We start from the raw sequence: 19,470 nt of genomic DNA on the forward strand, positions 1-19,470 counted from the left end.
GCATTGCTTCTTTTATTTTTACACCAATTACTTATTTGATAAATAAAATAAAATGTTCGGGATATATGCATCGAAATGAACAAAAAATGCAAATATGCATTTTTGTTATATGAACAATTAACATTAATCAAAACTATAATTAAACCCATTCTTTTTTTACACATGAAGACCTATTTAAAAGAAAAAAAAACGAAACAAAAAATATATCGTAATAATAGTTTTTTTATTCGTAGATTTATACGTTGACAATTATACACGGTATTGCAAAATATAAAACAAAATGCAAACCAAGTTCCCAGCGAGTATTTGGATAATTTTCCTTATAAGACGCTTTTAGGGATACTTTATTTAGTTGATGGTTTAAATCATTTAGCAATGGAAACTAGTCTCTTGGATATACTAAATTTTTGTTTATTTATTTATTTGTATAGTATTATTAACAATTTAAAACTAGTGAATAACAATAACATTGACAAAAAGGGTTGCACTTCGATTATAAAAAAAAGGTCACACAAGCTTCAAGCATGTGTGACACAACCCTGCATTTATGTATTTATATATATACAAAAACAAAAATATAAAAAAAACATAATTAACAAAAACACACTTTATTGATTTAAGTATTTAAGAATTGAACGTTTTTTTATGTGAAAGGCAAACTGTGCAACTTTTCCGATGCCATGAGGTAGAAAAAAACTGCTGCTGCCTAAGATATACAAGTTGACAGCCGAAAACAAAATTATGACAATGTGTATGATTAGTCAAATCCAGTATATCAGTGCCATTTAGATATAGCGTAATGGGATCGTACAGTTTTTTTAAACGCATGTAGGCAATTGTCAGTTTGTTATTAATATTGAGATTATGGTCCATCGAATAGGCAGGTCAGGATTGAATTTTATTAGAGAACGTAGGCGTAGAAAAAGAAATGTAAATTTTGGAATCATCCTCATATGGTTGCGTCACTGAATATCTGCTTCACAAAGACTGAACAATAAAGGTCCCAACATTGAACCTTGGGGCACTCCATTAGCAATTGGAGTATAGTTGGAGTTTTCTAGATTAAATTGCTTTCTAGCTATTGAAGCATTAGAGCCCAGTTTGTATGTCTCAGTAAGAACTTCCATTGGGCTCCTAAACACGTCAAACTTTGACAGTCTTAATAAATTTAAAATATTTTGATTTCGCTTTGTGTACTCTCTCGCATTAAGAAACATAGTATAAATAAAAAAACCGGATTGAACTGAGGTGGCTTTTACTTGATAAAAATCCATTTATCAAAATAAATAAGAACTAAAAGTTCAGATTTTCACGAAATTATATATTATGACATGACAATTGTTTCGACAACACCGTGTCTTTATCAAATGTGTAAAGAAACTGGAGTTGCGGAAGATTTAGATCTTGCGGGTTATCGACCGTGCTGTCGTCGCAACGTTGCCGCTTATGTCAAAAAGTAGTGACACCTTTGATTTTTTGAACGGATAAGCACGTATATTGTCCAGTTTCCTATAGCGAAATGTAATCGTGGCAATTTGTTATACGGTCTCTATATTTATGTAGTGACTAAAAGCTTTTTAAAAATTCGCTGCCATCATGTGCCCGAAATGGTTTGGGCAATTGCCTGGAAACCGTTCCCGTATAATCCATTACAGCGATGCGTTGGGAGAATCTAAAAGGCGCACGTGTGGGGGGGGGGGATTCAGGCGGATGCTCGTAATTACGGATCGCTCAATCGAATTTCCACCATTCTCATTAGTTACATTATCTGCGGAAAACATTTATACGGTTCACTGGGACGTTCTGGGTTTTCGGAAAAAGTGTATGTTTCTTTTATATTTTGGAAGTCCAAAAAAAATTCTATACATATTTTTTTCATAAAAACAGTAGGCAAAGTTAATCAGGGGGTCGGTCGTAAAAGCACTATATTTCTGGTGCAAGTATATAACTTTTTAGTTTTTCTGAAATACTTCTCGTGCCGCCGCTGATGATTTACTGACGAGAGCGCGGAAAACGCTTTCCTCCGGATGAATACATTGCTTTCTCAGACGTTCCTCAAGGCTCAATGTTGGGGCCATTATGATTCAACATTTTCCGTAAAGACATTGGTAAAGACCTTGATGTCGGTTTTTTGATATATGCGTAAAAATCTAAAAAAAATCCAGTGTTCGGAGGCTTAGCGAAACAATTGTCATGTAAAAATAATTTATTTTGATAAATGGATTTTTATCAGGTAAAAGCGACCTCAGTTCAATTATCTTCCTTAACTTTTAGCTGTGAAAGATGTGACTTAGAAGTAATATTCGTCTTGAAATGATCATTTATTCCCTATGTTAATAAAGTACTTAAAAATGCAGAAGTGATAAAAAAAATACTATTATTACTCATACGTCAGGTCTAAGTTGTAGTATGCATCAGTAGTTTGGTCTCCTGAGTACGATTGTCACATTAATACACTGGAAAAAATTCAGCTTAAATTTTTGAAGTATATACGATATAATTTGGATGGAGTATATCCTCTTAAAGCGTTTCCGATACAATATTGTTAAATTTGACCATTATTTGATGACTTTATTTAAAATGTTAAATAACTCCTTTTATCGCACTGACCTATTATATAGACTAAATTTTCTTGTTCCCCTTATTAACTCTTCCTTTCTGCCCACACTAACAACAAATATTTTACAATTTTCACTTTTTTTTCGCAAATTATTGCTAAGGTACAAATTTTACTGTCCCATTAACTATAAATATTAATTTCGGTCTTTGCCTATTCTGTTGTTTTTTTAGACTTTAGGTTAACTTTCGTGAACCTGGCAGTTGGGCTTCACGCCTGTTAAGACGACGTCTTTAAATAAATCAAGAAATAAATATTTGCAATGGTAAGTTTTCCCGAAATCCAGGAGACGTGGGTTCTAAATCTATCACATCCATAGGTGGAATACTGGGAAATAAGTTTTGTACATCAAAAGACAATAGTGTTGCGCTGGTGCGAAGTAATTGAACGCGTTGGATATGGTATGAATGTCACAATGAAATTGTCCTTGAGAATTTTGTATCTTCTTCAATCATGTTCAACAAATCCTATTCTAACTCTAACGTTCATACTGGAGCTTTCAGTGTCCAATCGGCTGGCTTCTAATGCAGTGCCATCAGCAAGTCCGTAAAACGATCTGAGGAATCACTCACTTTTATATTGCCGCGTCTTTTTTAAACACCCCGTATATCTATAATAAAAAACGCCGTCGTGAATACGTTCGAAACAAATGAAACGAAAAGGCCTTTGAGCCGTCAAACCGGAGCATCCCTCTTTATAATTGGTTGTTTTGTAAAACGGCGACAAAAACAAAAACTTTAATAACGAATCGGCACAAAAAAGACCCTGTTGCATTACGGCGAGTACCAAAGCAATACAAACCGCTCGCGTATTATCGGGAGTAAATTGCAAACCCCGTCCCAAAGCGGTGCGGTCTCGAATCAATATTCCAAAGTCCAGGTCCGTAATCACCGCTTTGTTATGGCGGCGACCGCGGTCGCCCACCCAAATTAGCTTTAACCGAAACGTGCGGAACGAAATATCACGATATTTATCGAAAATGTACCTAACATTCATAAAATTTGCAATCATATTATTCTTACTTTCAGCACACGTTTTCTCTCAAATGAAACCTTCACAGGCTTTCGCAGTAGATGGTCAAAGGCAGTTCTAGCCATACATAACCTCACTTTTTGATATCTCTGGGCCGCAGTGCTTGTAGGAGGTGCTTCGGTCGCCTTAGGGGGTCACCGATGCTTATAGAGACACTACTATTTACAGAATATTATATTACTAATATATCGTCAATCATCCTGTTGGCTTCTTCAGAGCTTAACCGAAACTGGCTCGCATTTGGTGAACGGTATAGATTATCGGATTTTTCGTCGGTAGAATTAATTAAATACATGCAACGATTCGGTTTCATGATTTTGTTCTACAAATGCTGATGACTTTATTTTTAGCAGCCAAGAGGCTCCTTCATGTTTGTTGCCTTTGACGGCTTAAAGGTGTTGAGAGATTTTTCAACAAGTGTTAATTCTGTCTTCAGCATTATATTTCTTAAAAACTTTTGATGTGTGGTCAGCCATCTTTTAAAAGTAAGGAAGGAGAACAGTACTGCTTTGGCAAGGTGGTGTTAAAGTTTATTTTATAATGGTACTCTTAATATCGCTAATGTGGAAATTATTAGAAAGAAAATCAGAAGTAAGAGTTGATGACCGATGATTTTTGGATCGGATAGTGTATAGGTTTTCTGCAACTGAATGACCCAAAACCCAAGATCTAAGAATGGCATATTATTATTAGTTTCTCATCCAATGGTAAAACGTATGCTAGGGTGTATAGAGTTACCAACGAAACGTTGGTTTAAGATGGAAGGTGTCAAGGGCTTTCATCCTAAAGGCTTTCTTAAATATATCTGTGATGACTGGAAATTAGAAAATATACATATACATATACATAAACATAACCAAGAAACGTTGAATTATGTTTATTTTCCAAGGTAATACGCAAAAGCGTTATAAAACAATTTTATGTAGAATTTAATGGAGAATATAAAGAGCCTTACGCAATTTTCTCGTAGAAATTACGGTTTACGAGCAAACGCGGAAAAGCGTTCTGCAGTCACCTTCGGGGGTTGTTTTTTCGGATCTGCATTTGAATGGCTACTGAAAGTTCACTACCTAGATTTTAAAACTGTTAATTATTTCTTGTGTTTCCATTTGAACAATTAATTTGTTTAAACTAACAACGAACGACTTTGAAAGGAAACCTTTCGATACAATGAGCCTTGAATTTTATTATTCACAAATCTTCTGTCTTTGAAAGGTTGTGATGACGTGTATTTTATAATGTTACGTTAAGCTTTGAAGAAGCCAGCAAGATAATTGGCGAAACGTAAGCAAGTTTGATTTATAAATAACCAACGCACAAGGAATCCAGAAAAAGCCTCGAGTTTTCATTTTCACATGTTTTCCATTGCTATTTCAGTATTTTTGATTCATGTGCAAGAATGACAAACAACGAAATTTATTAATAATTTAATCAATAAACTAAAATTGAATTTATCAATGGCATAATTAATTAAGCAAGATTAAAGGCACACAAGAAATGTACTAATATTAATAAAAGCTCAAACTGACGCCGCTGTGCTACTTGACGATGTCCTATACGGTGTTGGGTTTGTTTTTGTACACTTTAGTTATAAGGTGACCCCAATGAAAAAAGTCTGGGGATTTAAATCTGGTGAGCGAGGCGGCCACTCGATAGTCCCTTTACAATGGGGAGGTCCCTATCTTGTTGAAACCATATGCGGTTATCAATAATCCCCATTTCGCCATTTCTGATGTTCGAATATAACAAAGCTAATTGGGAGATCACTGGTGCCCTTAAAAGAGTATAATATTTTTCATCGGTGAGAATGCTTTTATTTATGTGCACCAATTCCTTAAAATATTTTGTAAGTTGAATTCTAGCTTATTGATTCGTTTGGGTTACTTTTGGTTAGTTGTTAATGATTTATTAAGTATTTTCTTTTGTATGGTTCCTGCAAAAACTGGGGAATTTTGGTATATGGTTTGTTACATGAAAAATACTTAGAATTTTAAGAGAAATCCATAAACGGAATAGAAATGTACCCTTTTTATTTAAAAAAAGAAAGTTTGATATATTTGGCAAAAAACATAAATGCCATTAGAAACCCCTGCATAGCAAATTTCATAAATTTAATTCTAGCGTGATTTTTGACTAACCCTGTATGTAAAATTAGTGGTATTTGCTATTGAACCTACTACCTGCCTACCTACTTTATTTGATTTTTTTTCCAAACCTTGTACATTGCGTAGGTAGACTTATATAAAAAACATTTAAAATGAAATAACACGCATTCTACAACTATATACGAAAAGAACTGAAATGACTCGATAGAACTTGCATTTTTAGTTGCTTAATGTTAAAAAAGGCCAAAAAAACATTCAAAAAATGCCGAAGGCGACCACTTTTTTTAATTAACCAATAATTACCAACAATAAATTCAGAAACCCAACGGGACGTTTTTGCCGGTACGGCCCTGTCCGGATGGGAAAAATGGTAGAGCCGGCATCATATTCCGAAGGACTTGGAAGTGCCTCCTAACGGGAAATGTATGGCGGCATTGTGTATTGGCGGGAATTAAAAGTACTCCCGGCTGTCCATTGTTTCGACGCAAACAATAAGTTTGGAAGGGTTTTGTTCAAACGGGCGCAAAAACGAGATGAAAAGTCGAACAATGGCCCTGCGGCAACAGGTAAATAAGAGGAGGAAAAGAAGCGGAATCGTTTCCTCGCGAGAAATTATCTGGAGAGGCTTTTCTGCCACAACTGATGGTGGAAATTAATACCCAAACCGGTGCGACAGAATGTAAACTTGGATCGGCTCGTCGCATTTATTTATACGGAAGTTACGAAAGCCATTCATAAAAGTAGCGATCGAAGAATTATGGGAAGTTGGAAACTGGAGAAAGAATGGGTAAATCACCATTTGGAATTTAGGAAAACAGTTTGACATTTGAATCCACAAACCATACGTACGTACGACGTACCCTGTATATAATTCCAACAATGTTCGAAATAGAGGATATAGCATCTCCTTAGTCTCCTGGTATCCGAATTTTTCCAATGGAGTAAATGGTTTTCAAAAAACTACTTGTATTCTGAAACCATGCAATACGTGGTAATATTAAATGACGTCATCGCGTCTAGATTGAGGGCGAGAAATAGTGATTTTCATTTGGATTTTGTCAAATATCTCGAACAGCGTATGTGGTAGACGAAAACCTAAATACCAAAAATTGTACGACCTATAACACTGTTTGAACGGATTAGCTATTGTCTGTACGAATTTTGATTTACGGTTAATAATAATCAAAATCAAAAAACGAATACTTGAGCCACCAGGAGAAGAACAAGAATTTTTGGAAGGCTTCGCAGACCTAGAACCCGGAGCTTTATACAAATTTCTTGTACCATTCCCAATTTAAACAACAAAAAAAGGATGACTAAAGTGTTGTACAAGAAACTAACAACTAATAGCTTGGCGATAACTATTTTCATATATTCCTTTGGAACAGTTAAATGGTCTAATACTGACTTGGAAGGCTTGTTCACAACTCGCCAGATGTTAACAAAGTTCAAATGTTTACACCCCAAATTCATCAACATCACGGCTGGCAGGAGGCTTCTAAATATAAACAACTTTTGCAGAAACCAGGTCTCTAAAATTGATTAAGAAATGCCGATAAAAACTTCAAACCACTCAACTTATGCCAATAGTAACCGATACTAACATTGACAAAACAACATCACCACAGTGGCTTCTTAAGGGCTATCTTTATCCTGAGGGCTTTATGTTTGCAATACAAGGCAAGGCAATTAGAATTAGAAATTAATGAAAAACATGTATTAAAAATCAAAACCATTGATAAATGTAGCGCACTAGCAGATAAGGCTTATTTAGGAAGGCACTATACTGGGATCGTCCGGTACTGGCAGATACAACGATTGGTCCCAACAGACGAAATATTCTCCTCATTAATAAAAAAATATTGAACCACAAGTTAAGATCTATGGAAGCTGAGAAAGTTAAAAAATATGAAGACATGGTTATCCAGCTAAAACAAATCTGGTGCCTCAACGAGGTAAGTATATGTCCATTGGTTATGTCCACGGAGGGAATTGTTACAACAAATTTCAAGAAAAACTTGAAGAAACTAGAATACCAATGCTTCACAAAAAGTTATAATACTCCAGACATGTCACGTTGTTCGAACATTTTTGAGCTCAGGTGACGTAGGATAGGAATAAGCTCCTCTTTACCAATATCACATTACCGAAGCAGAGAAATCTGAGAATCTACAATTATATAATATATAACAATAACATGTTGACAAAAAAGTAAAATTCAGCCTGATTAAATTATTTATCAGTTATATCTATAGAGAGAAAATGAATTTAAAAAATAATCACACATAACGAAGATCAAAGTTGCAATGCAATATACAGAATAAAAACATTCGTGGACGATGATTAACACTCGGTTGATATTGACGGAGTTGTTAAGTGAAAGGTCGGCGAAGAATAAAATAAATACTGCTACAAATGATAATAATTATAACAAAGGTCTTTATTTCCAATAATAAATAAAAACAAATTAATTTGGGTGAGGTTCAGTTCTGTGACGTTATCATTTATCTGTTCTTCCACCTAACCTGAAAACTTAAGGCCTAAGAAATGCAGAGGAACAATAACCGTAATGCAATATATAAGAAGATATAGCAAAAGTGGTGTTTAATTTACTTACTTATTACATAAGAAAATGGCCGTTGGTAAAGTTCAGTCGAGAGAAGTGGTGGTGTGTATACCTAATATTAACCTCTAAATTTAATTTTTGCATGTAAGTGTTATTCACCAAAAACTTAGTCAATAAGGAAACATAGCGCATATATCTTCGATTTTGCATGTTTAGCCACGCCACCATTTGGAGAGTGTGACTTACACGCTCAAATTTTGCACCGAATATCAGCCTCAAACAGCAGTTTTGTAATTTTAGATCAATGTGATTCAAACATTGAGACTAGTCGAGAATATGGTCTGACACTCAATGTTAAGAAGACCAAGTACATGATTGTCACCAAAACCAAAATGCTCCATGAACATCTGTATGTTGAAAACCAAGAGCTGGACAGAGTAGAGAGATATGATTACCTGGGTACGAGTGTCGACTGCAATGTGGATTATTCTTCGGAAATAAAGATCCGCATTGAGAAAGTCCGTGCAGCCTTTGTGAAGATAAAGAAGCTGCTCTGTAGTCACGATTTGAGCCTAGATCTGCGAACTCGAATGCTCAAGTGTTATGTATTCCCGGTCTTTTTGTATGGTGTGGAAGCTTGGACCCTCAACCTGTTTTGTGAGCGGAAACTGGAAGCCTTCGAGATGTGGGCATACCGTATGATGTTGAGAACACCATGGACGGAACATGTGACCAACGTGGAGGTTCTGAGAAGAATGAAGAAAGGTGTAGAGATCCTACAGGAAGTGAAAGAAAGGAAATTGCAATATCTCGGCCACATCATGAGAGGACCAAAGTATGAAATTTTACAACTCATAATCCAGGGAAAAATTGTGGGAAGAAGAAGAATATCCTGGCTTAGAAACCTACGAAAATGGTTTAATGTTACATCATCTGACCTATTTAAAGCCGCAGCTTCCAAAATCAAAATAGCAATGATGATAGCCAACCTCCGAAGTGGAGACGGTACATGAAGAAGAAGAAGATTCAAACAGGGATGGCTTGCACAAAAATACTTTTGTTTTTCTATTTAAATAATTTATGTTTTGGTAAATAATCTTTAAATTGAAGTAAGCATTTTAAAGGCATTTAAATATGCGGTTTGAAAACCGCATTTTATGGTCGAACAGTAGACCTATTTTTTTTACAGTGTCATTATACTCAATTACTTTGTCATTTATGTAAATTGATTCTTTAAATGTAAGTAGAAAGGAACTTCTGTTTTTTTATGAGTATTTTTTTGTATATTTGCACCTAAAATAATGCAAAAATCTTGATCATAGGTTGAATGATCTTGTATGAGAATATGTCAATTACTTTGAATAACTGTCAAATCAATGTGAGTTACGTGTACTTTCAAGTAGTAACATTTGCTCCTAAAATAATGCAAAAATTTTGATCTTAGTGTAGGTTGAATGATCTTCTATGAGAATGTCAATTACTTTTAATAACTGTCAAATCAATGTGAGTTACGTGTACTTTTAAGTTTGTTTATTGGCTAACTATTTATTAATTTGTCATGAATATTGCCATCTTAAAAGAAAACCAGCTGCCTTTGCAAATTTGCAGAAAATTGTAAAAAATATTATTACGATCAAAATGTACCCAACAGCAATACATTTTTTTGTGCACGCTTAGTTACAGGCTACCCTGTATTTGTCTGCTACGTCACGCATTTACTCCGTTAATTATTCGGCATAATTAATTACGCCGGACAATTAACCGATGGGCTTCGCGGATTTAAATCACACAGGACGTTATTATTATTTTACACCGACGTTCGTTATATTCCCCCCCCCCCCCCCCCCCATTGTCCCGCTTTGTTCGTTCCGTCCGAATAAAAATAAAGGGAAAAAGGAAATGCGGAGATATCGCATTCAACGTTAATTAATTTTATGCCAGACCGAAAAAAAAATTCAATAAACAACAATCTCGACGTCACCCCCCAACCCCTTACACCGATGCGCTTCAAAGCGAAATAAAAAAAAATAAATCTTCTTGCCGCATCTTGTTCCGCCTAATTATATTCGAATAATTACAACGAATCGCGAGAAATACAAGACGGATTACCGCGTCGGGGTTTGGGTGGGATCGGGGGGGGGGAGCGATTTTGCATTTCAAACGCACGCGATCTCAGTTGGTTATAAGGCTTGCGGGATTATTCGCTACTAACGTCGTAGTTGTTCCTTGCTTTTGGACCTCCTACGAAATTTTGTCTGAAGTACTGACTCTCTGCCAGCAGTTGTTCAGGATTCCACAATTTTGTTGATCTATCTTCCAGCAATGCTTTTGGAAGTCATAGAGCAAATGAAGAATTGGTTTGCAACTCAAACTCCGACTCTGAAATTCAAGGGGATTCAAGAAATATTCACAAGAATAGCAATTCGCTCATCAGACGTCTTAGTCAAAATACTCTCAATCAAATGGACTATCAGAAAATGTCCATTGCAAAAAATATTGCCAAGAAATTTAAAATAGCTATACAGGTAACTTTGCCGAATGAGAGGAACACATAATAACGAAATAAAAAAATCTTTGCAAAAATGGCAATTCTACCATCAGACGTTTTTGGCAAGATACCCTCGGTTCAATAAATTATCAGAAAAGTATGTATCCACTACTAAAAATCTTATGCTAGTAGTGATGTACAGGTAGTACTATTTACAAAAAATCATACTATCCGCTTCCTCATAGCTTGACTGAAACAGTTTCAATGCAATTGATTATTCTTCCCTAAGGCCATAGTTGTTCCATGTTTTTGTACCTCCTTTGAAATTTTCTTCTACGTTATCTTTTGGAGGTCTGAAGTACTGACTCTCTGCTAATTTGTAATCCAGCGATGCTCTTGAAGTTATAAAGCAAATGAAAAAGTGGTTCGCAACTCATAGAATACCAACACGAAATGTAAAACGGATGGTAGTGATATACCAGGAACTTTGCTGAGTCAGAGGAATACACCAAGAAACTACAATTAGGATTCTCCTGCTCCTGTTTAACTAGGAAAATACAGAGCTGCTTGTGAAGTTATAAAGCAAATGAAATATCGACACCTGCGGCAACTGATACAATTCAAGGGGGTTCAAGAAATCTTTGTAAAAATGGCAGACATTTTCGGCAAGATACAGTCCAATAAATTATCAGAAAGGTAACTATTCACTACTAAAAATCTTATCGCCAAATTTAAAACATACGGTAAGAAGATCAGAAGCGACAATTTGGACTCTCCTGCTCAGAAACTGTGTAATCTATGAACAAGAAACCTGCTAACAGCGTGAAAACAATCACTTTTACCATAAAGCAACAGGGGTAATGAAGAATTGACAACACTGAGAAGCACACAAAAATAACATTTACATGAAAGCTCCAGATCGGATTCACAAAAAATTAAAATCGATTATTTATTCGCTAGGATTGTACTTGTTCCATGTTTTTGCACCTGTTTTGAAATTTCCAGCCACGTGCTCGTTTGGAGGTGTGGTAGTTATTCGAGACTCTACAATTTTGTTGGGCTATCTTTCAGCGATGCTCTTCAAGTTATAAAGCAAATGAAAAAGTGGTTTGCAACTCATGGAATACCTACAACTTTCGACACTGGTACAATTCAAGAGGACGATCAGAAAAGTATTCACTAGAAAAAATCTTGTCAAGAAATGCCAAATTTATGGTAGTGATATACAAGCAGCTTTGCTGAGTCAGAGGAATACATCAAGAAGCGATAACTTGGATTCTCTTGCTCAGAGACTGTTTAATTAAGATTGAAGAAACCTACAGATAATGTCAAAGCGTCTACTTTGACCTGAAAGCAACAGAGTTCACGAAGAGTTGAAACACCGAGAAGCAACACTTTTTTGCATCTCCTTTGAATTAAATTTCTTTCCAGGTTCTGATCTTTCCAAAGTCCTAAGTACTGCCTATCTGCTAAATTATGATAGTTATTCAGGATTCTACAATGATGTTGAACTATCTTCCGGCAAATGACAAAGTGTTTCGCAACTCATGGGTTACCGGCATTTGTGAAAACTGATACAATTCCAGGAGGTTGAAGAAATCTTAGCAAAAATAGCAATTGTACAAACATTTTCCCCAAATTGTCCTTAGGTCAATAGATCATCCGAAAAGTAGGTGTTTTTATAGTCTGAAGTACTGATTATCTGCTAATTTGTGCTAGTAACTTAGGATATTAGCGACAAGGAGATTTCGAATGAATCTTCTCAGAATTTCTACCATACATTATATAGTAAGAAGCTTACAAAGCCCGGATTATTTCATCATTTTATGGAAGACAGAAAAGAATAGCTTGTAAAACTGCGAGATAGCATTTCAGGGAACTCGACGAGGTTCTTAACGTCGAAAATCGGAAATTTTTAACATCCGGCAATACCGAAGGAAAGGCAATATTCGACGTCATCTTCGAGGGTTCCTTTGAAAAGTTGCGAAATTTGAGCCGACGCGCACACTAATAACCGATGTCGAAAGTTTGCCCAACTATAGTCGCCAAACTAAAGCCCCTGGAGCGGAACTGGCTGGCAAAGTTTTCCGCATAACGAAGTATCTTTCGACAGTCTATAAATAGGTATTCAAAGCGCCCAAGAAACAACCCTCGTCCGTCTTGTTTTTGCATGTTAAACTCAAACAGAATCGGAACTTGATTAATTCCAGAGCCGGTGCTGACGTAAGTGCCAAGTTTTACGCGTTTTAACCTATAAGTCAAGTTTCATCCGGGTAAATTTGTTTTTGGAGATTTATACTTTTCATTTTATCGGGGTAATTGGAGTTTATACTCAGTTATTTACAAACGATCAAGGTAATAAATAAAATTTTAAGTTAAATCTGGTAAATATTAATATGACCAAGTGACATGATATTTACTGCTCTTTAAAGAAACTGTATACTGTACCATAAATAATGTTATTGTGTGCTCTTTTATGTTCGTTAAAGCGTTTGTATCTGTTTGTCCAATATAAATTTTAAGACAAAATCCTCATTTCAACCTGTAAACACCTGTTTTTTGAGATGTTTTTTTTTTAAATTTTTCCAACACACTTAAACACAGAAAGTAGAAAATTAAATTTATTGCTTAACGATCAATTAGATTTAAATACCTCTCCTTGATTGAACTTACATTCTCACAACATTAATTAAGGTTTTATTGGCATTTTACGGTACATATTGTAGCAGGTAGTTTGTAAATATTACATTTCATAAAGTCTCACCTTTTTCACATGGATGGCTTGAAGCTTTTCGCTACTAGTATAGGTGGTCCAAGAATATTCCAGACACACAGGAATGGAGTTTGGCCTCGATAAGTGTGCGGTGTTGACATTACAGAGGAGCCACTACGGAAACCATCCAGAAAACGTACAATATTGCGCCACCTTGAAGACAACGAACCATATATAACTCTAAGAAGTAGATATAGGAGGAGAGTTGCGAGATCTGGATGTGAGCACGCGTAAGAATGGTAGCATTCACCTTCGCTCATCTGTTTCCGGACTATATCTGCCGCGAGATCAGGGAGGAAGAGGTTTTCCCAGTCTGGAGTGTCTGCACGACAGGCTTGTCTTGGGCGTAGCCTGCAAAATCGCCAATAGCTTCACTTCTGAGACCCGTGAGGGATCATGAAGCCGTCAATGTCGGAGCATTTTTCTTTAGAGCAGCAGTTCTACCGGCAGACCGTTTAGAAGCACTCACTTACTAAGCTTGACCTAGAGGTCACATTTTTCATAATGGCTTTGGTTTGATAGACTAGTAAGAAGGATACATGGTGGCATCCCTGTCGCTTTCGCAGAAAACGAAACGATATACTTCGAGACACACCGTAACTAAAATAATTGAAAGGACTTAACCTCACTTTTTGGCCGCTGCCAATGGCACTTAATAAAAAGCTCACCCATATGTCGCATCTAAATAAACACGTTCTGTTATCGGCATATTCCTTCAACCATAAAATAACCCGGGGGGTGTCTGGGAACATGTCACACGACGTTCTAACCCCTACGACGTATCTATGATAAAGGGATTTATCCCTCGCCGCTCCCGGGTGTCGCAGGCAGATTCCGGATATTTTGCAACCTGCGCCGGTAAATGCGAGTTTGATAAATTTGTCGCTGCTGCGTATCTATCTATCTATATATATATATATATATATATATATATATATATATATATATATATATATATATATATATATATATATATATATATATATATATATATATATATATATATATATATATATATATATATATATATATATATATATATATATATATGATGACACTATATTCCGGGATATCATCCGTTCGCTCGTTGAACTCCGACTGGAATCCTGCATCCGGCTGGAATCCTGCAAATCTTGCATCCGACTGGAATCCTGCGGACGTTTCGCCAAAATCTCACTTGGCATCTTCAATGCTCGCGCTCCGAAAACACTTCGAACACAAAATGTTTTCGGAGCGCGAGATTTTGGCGAAACGTCTGCAGGATTCCAGTCGGATGCAAGATTTGCAGGATTCCAGTCGGATGCAGGATTCCAGTCGGAGTTCAACGAGCGAACGGATGATATCCCGGAATATAGTGTCATCACATTTTTCCATCCGTGAATCAATACGTGAGGATATATATATATATATATATATATATATATATATATATATATATATATATATATATATATATATATATATATATATATATATATATATATATATATATATATATATATATATATATATATATATATATATATATATATATATATATATATATATATATATATATATATACATATATATATATATATATATATATATATATATATATATATATATATATATATATATAACACTTGGAATTTCTTCTTATATCGACCGTACTAAACTTATTTGAATTCAAAGGATATCGGGTAGCGGTCCGTGGTTAAGAGAAAAAAAAACAAAGAAAATAGGAAGCTCCTTTTTTCTTTAACACTCAATATTTCGTCAATTTATTTGTTGACTTCTTCAGGAGTGAACTAAAATTTAATGAAAACAACAGGTCAAACTATATAACAGACAATTAAAACAATCGTGAGAAATACTTACAAAATTAGAGTCTACCACAAAGTTCCTCAAAAACCATACTTTACAGTTAAGGTAAATGAACGAAGCGACATAATGAAACAAACGGATAAACACTTAGTATACAATTCTTAATAATAGTAGGCAAAAGTTGCGCTAACGGGGGTAGCGAAAAAAAAAAAAAAAAAAAAAAAAAAAAAAAAAAAAAAAAAAACAACAATCGATCTAAATAATGACAAAAAAAAGGCATCAAAATAACTTACTCCGTGGATCAACAACGCAACGCGAATACGCTACTCGGTGGCCGAACATTACACTATCTGTGGTTTAACTGAAAAATGTTACAGTATATATTGCTTATTTGTTGTGTATCAGACTTGTAATTAATTGAATCTTTGTTTTTGTTAATATGGCACATTTCAAGAAACAATCGGGCTTTATAATTATTGACACATTGCAAAATTTTTGGATTGCTGTAGTCAAATTCATGTCCTGTTTTTATGTAATGCTCAACCACTGCACACGTATTCTTATGAATACGGCAATCACTTTTGTGCTGTGTTAAACGTTGTTTTAACCACTGTGAGGTCTGTCCAATATAACAGCCTTGACAACCCAAACACGACAATCGATATATGACATTACAGTTATATAGTAGCGGAGTTGGATCTTTCACTCTAGAAAAAAGTTTAGAGACTTTTTCAGTATTATATTTAGCAATTTTTATTTCCTTGAATTCTTTGAAAATATTTATGATAGATTCTGTGAGGTTTTTAATATAAGGTATCTTTCTGTAACACATCCGAGCGTCTGGTTCCTCTGTTGGACCGTCAAATGTGTTGGAGTTATAGATTAATCTCTTAAGTATATGTTTTGGATATCCGTTATTGACAAAAACGTTGAAACTTTTTTTCAGGTTATTTTGAACAAAACTGTCATGGCTCAAATGTGTAACTCTGTTTTTTATGCCTATAATTGTATTATATTTTTGGTTCTGTGGATGAGAGGAATAATAATTAATAAATCTACCTGAGGCAGTTTCTTTCTGGTACCAATCCAAAATAATTATGTATTCACTCCTGAAGAAGTCAACAAATAAATTGACGAAATATTGAGTGTTAAAGAAAAAAGGAGCTTTCTATTTTCTTTGTTTTTTTTTTCTCTTAACCACGGACCGCTACCCGATATCCTTTGAATTCATATATATATATATATATATATATATATGATGACACTATATTCCGGGATATCATCCGTTCGCTCGTTGAACTCCGACTGGAATCCTGCAAATCTTGCATCCGACTGGAATCCTGCAGACGTTTCGCCAAAATCTCACTTGGCATCTTCAATGCTCGCGCTCCGAAAACACTTCGAACACTGTGTGTGCGTTTTTAATTTGTGTGCCTCTTAATTCTAAATGTAGTCCTTCATTTCCCACCACCACATATTCTGTTTTTCATGGGTTAATTGTTAAAAATTCTTCTGCAAATATTTCTTGGTCATCTGCAAAATGAAAGCCTTGTTGAAGTTCTTTGGTCACTTTTATCTTTCCGGTTACTTTTTGCCGAGTCTTTATTAGACGCGTCATATCGTCGTTCAATCCCTTCACTGCATTAATGTGTATTAGTGGAATTTTCTTGTCTTCTAACACTTGCCGCAGCTTAGTTAATGGGACGCTATCGTACGCTTTTTGAAGATCAATAAATACCATATGACCAAACCATATGACCACGTTGTCTATACGAGAACGCCTAGCTCGAAAGCCGTTTTAATCCTCAGCGTCCTCCCAACAATGTTCAATTCTGCTTTTAATTATCTTCCCATACAACCTGCATATTGAGTTGGTTACACTAAGCCCCCGGTATTTGTACACATTTATCCTTGTATATATTGCTTATGTATGTAGTTTTCCATTCTATGGGTATTTCTTCTCCTCCCAGGAGTATGTTAAAGGTACAAGCCAATAACTGGAATAATTTGTAAGTACCATATTTAATTAGTTCTATGGGTACTCCCCCGGTCCTGAAGCTTTCCGTTTTTCATACTATAGTAGGAAATATCATGTTTTTCATGGTCAATACCTTGATATTCTGCTCGGTCTGCAAAGCGAAATAAAACTAAAAATCTTTGGATAATTTAGAAGTAAGTAGTACTGCCAAGGGGTTTCGCCGCCATTATGTCGCTTCTGATACCACGCGCAGAATTATTCCATTGTCCCGTGAAAGTAGTAAGGTTGTCCATATTGAATTAATAATAATAACAAATGAGAAGCGCTGCTAACTGCTGCCCAAGAGCAAGCAATAAGAACAATATATGTGGAGCAGAGAATAATGAAAACTAACAGGAATGATATGTATAGAAAAGAGTGAAATATGAACTGAAAGCTCAAGGACGGTACAAACAGATAGCACAATGCCGAATCAAGATGGGCAAACCGCCCTGATAGGTGTCATCAGAAAGGAGAAATGTAGGTATCTTCTTGATATCTCTATTCCAAGCAAGAGTAGATATAATTACTTGATATAATCATTACTACTTTTACATATACATACCCATAAAAATAGTTCAGTACACTTTGCTCCAAAAAGCCATGTTATGTGTATAATGTCAGCAATATAAACAAAACTCCAGTAAAAAAAAACATATTAGCATAGCAAAGCTGTGGCAAAAAGTACAAGCATAAGGGTAGGTAGAGGTACCAGAATTATTATTCATTTTGGCTGTAAGAAGTATAGTTTTAGTCGACACTTGGGTGACGTCGAAACTTTACAAATTCAGTAAGGCATTTCTTTTTAATGTTGGTATGATATAAACGTATCATAATATGTCTTTTAAATCTGTTAGGCATATGGTTCTATTTTCCTCTAACCAACAACTAACCAGCACTAATTTGGACACCCTGAAGAATACGAATGGCAGGACATTAAAGAAAGGCGACCTGAAGTTTTAAAGACAAAACCAAAGAACAGAAACAATGTCGTTGGATAGTTGCAGTGTTTCAGGTTGGCCGGCAATAACTTCACCCCGAGCTCACCCTAATCAATTATCCAAAACCGTTACCCCTGGCGCCGGAAAGTTTAAATTTATGACCCCACGCTATCTCCCCTCAACAAAAAAAGCCATCGAACTGGCGGGGTTTATCTTCGGTGGCGAAAAACTATGGAAAAAATCCATATTTTCCGTTTTCAAATTCGCACGTGCCATTTAAAACAGTTGAAAATGTTTTACTGTCAACTGTTGTGTTAATTCTTTTTAAAATTTTACTTACAACTTTGTATACAGGGTGTCTAAGAATAATATTAAAAAAGAAAAAATTAAATTAGTTTGCGTATTTCTTTAAATTGTGACAGCGTTGTTTCCAATGATAAGAGACTGATTTACAAAAACAAATTAAATAGTGGCGTTAATATAGGGGGAAAATTTATACCATTTCTTGATAAAAATGCACTTTTGCGTTACTTTTGTATTATACCTTGCTTCGTTTACGAGATAAAAAATAAATTTATTTTACTGTGGCTCCATGTATCATAAAAATATTTTTCAATATTCGACTAATATTTATCATACAAAAAATTTATCAAATCAAATGTTAACAAAACTTTTTGCGTAATCAAAATAAAATTATTTATTTCAGTTTTATAGTAGTATTGAATATGGCCTTTATTATTATTATTTGCTCTCAACTATGTTTTTCTATTTGTTTTCTGGTTGTAGTAAAGTTTTGAAAGTTGTCAGTTTTGTAAACAAATAAATATCTCATAATTAAATAACTTTCTTCTGGAAACGAAGAGAAAGGTACTTTATACAGCCATAGTAAAATTTAAAATACCAGTCCATCTCATAAGTCTACTAAGCGCGACTGTGTTAAACGGTGAGTCCTAGAACGAAACATCAAGGTCTTTTCAAAGGCACGCTGGTCTGTGAGAGGGTAATAACATGTCTTGAACTTGAACTGAGGTGGCTTTTACTTGATGAAAATCCATTTATCAAAATAAATACAGATTTTCAAGAAATTATATTTTATGACATGACAATTGTTTCGACAACACCGTG

General features: G+C 35.1%; 1 protein-coding gene across 1 annotated transcript in view; it reads left to right on the plus strand.

Annotated features, from left to right (window-relative positions):
• Positions 1–19,470, plus strand: part of LOC132702988 (protein tincar) — a 160,547-nt gene that overhangs the window by 70,131 nt on the left and 70,946 nt on the right. The window lies entirely within an intron of this gene.

The sequence above is a fragment of the Cylas formicarius genome, unplaced genomic scaffold (assembly GCF_029955315.1).
Source record: "Cylas formicarius isolate icCylForm1 unplaced genomic scaffold, icCylForm1.1 PGA_scaffold_6__28_contigs__length_40554024, whole genome shotgun sequence".
Taxonomy (NCBI): domain Eukaryota; kingdom Metazoa; phylum Arthropoda; class Insecta; order Coleoptera; family Brentidae; genus Cylas; species Cylas formicarius.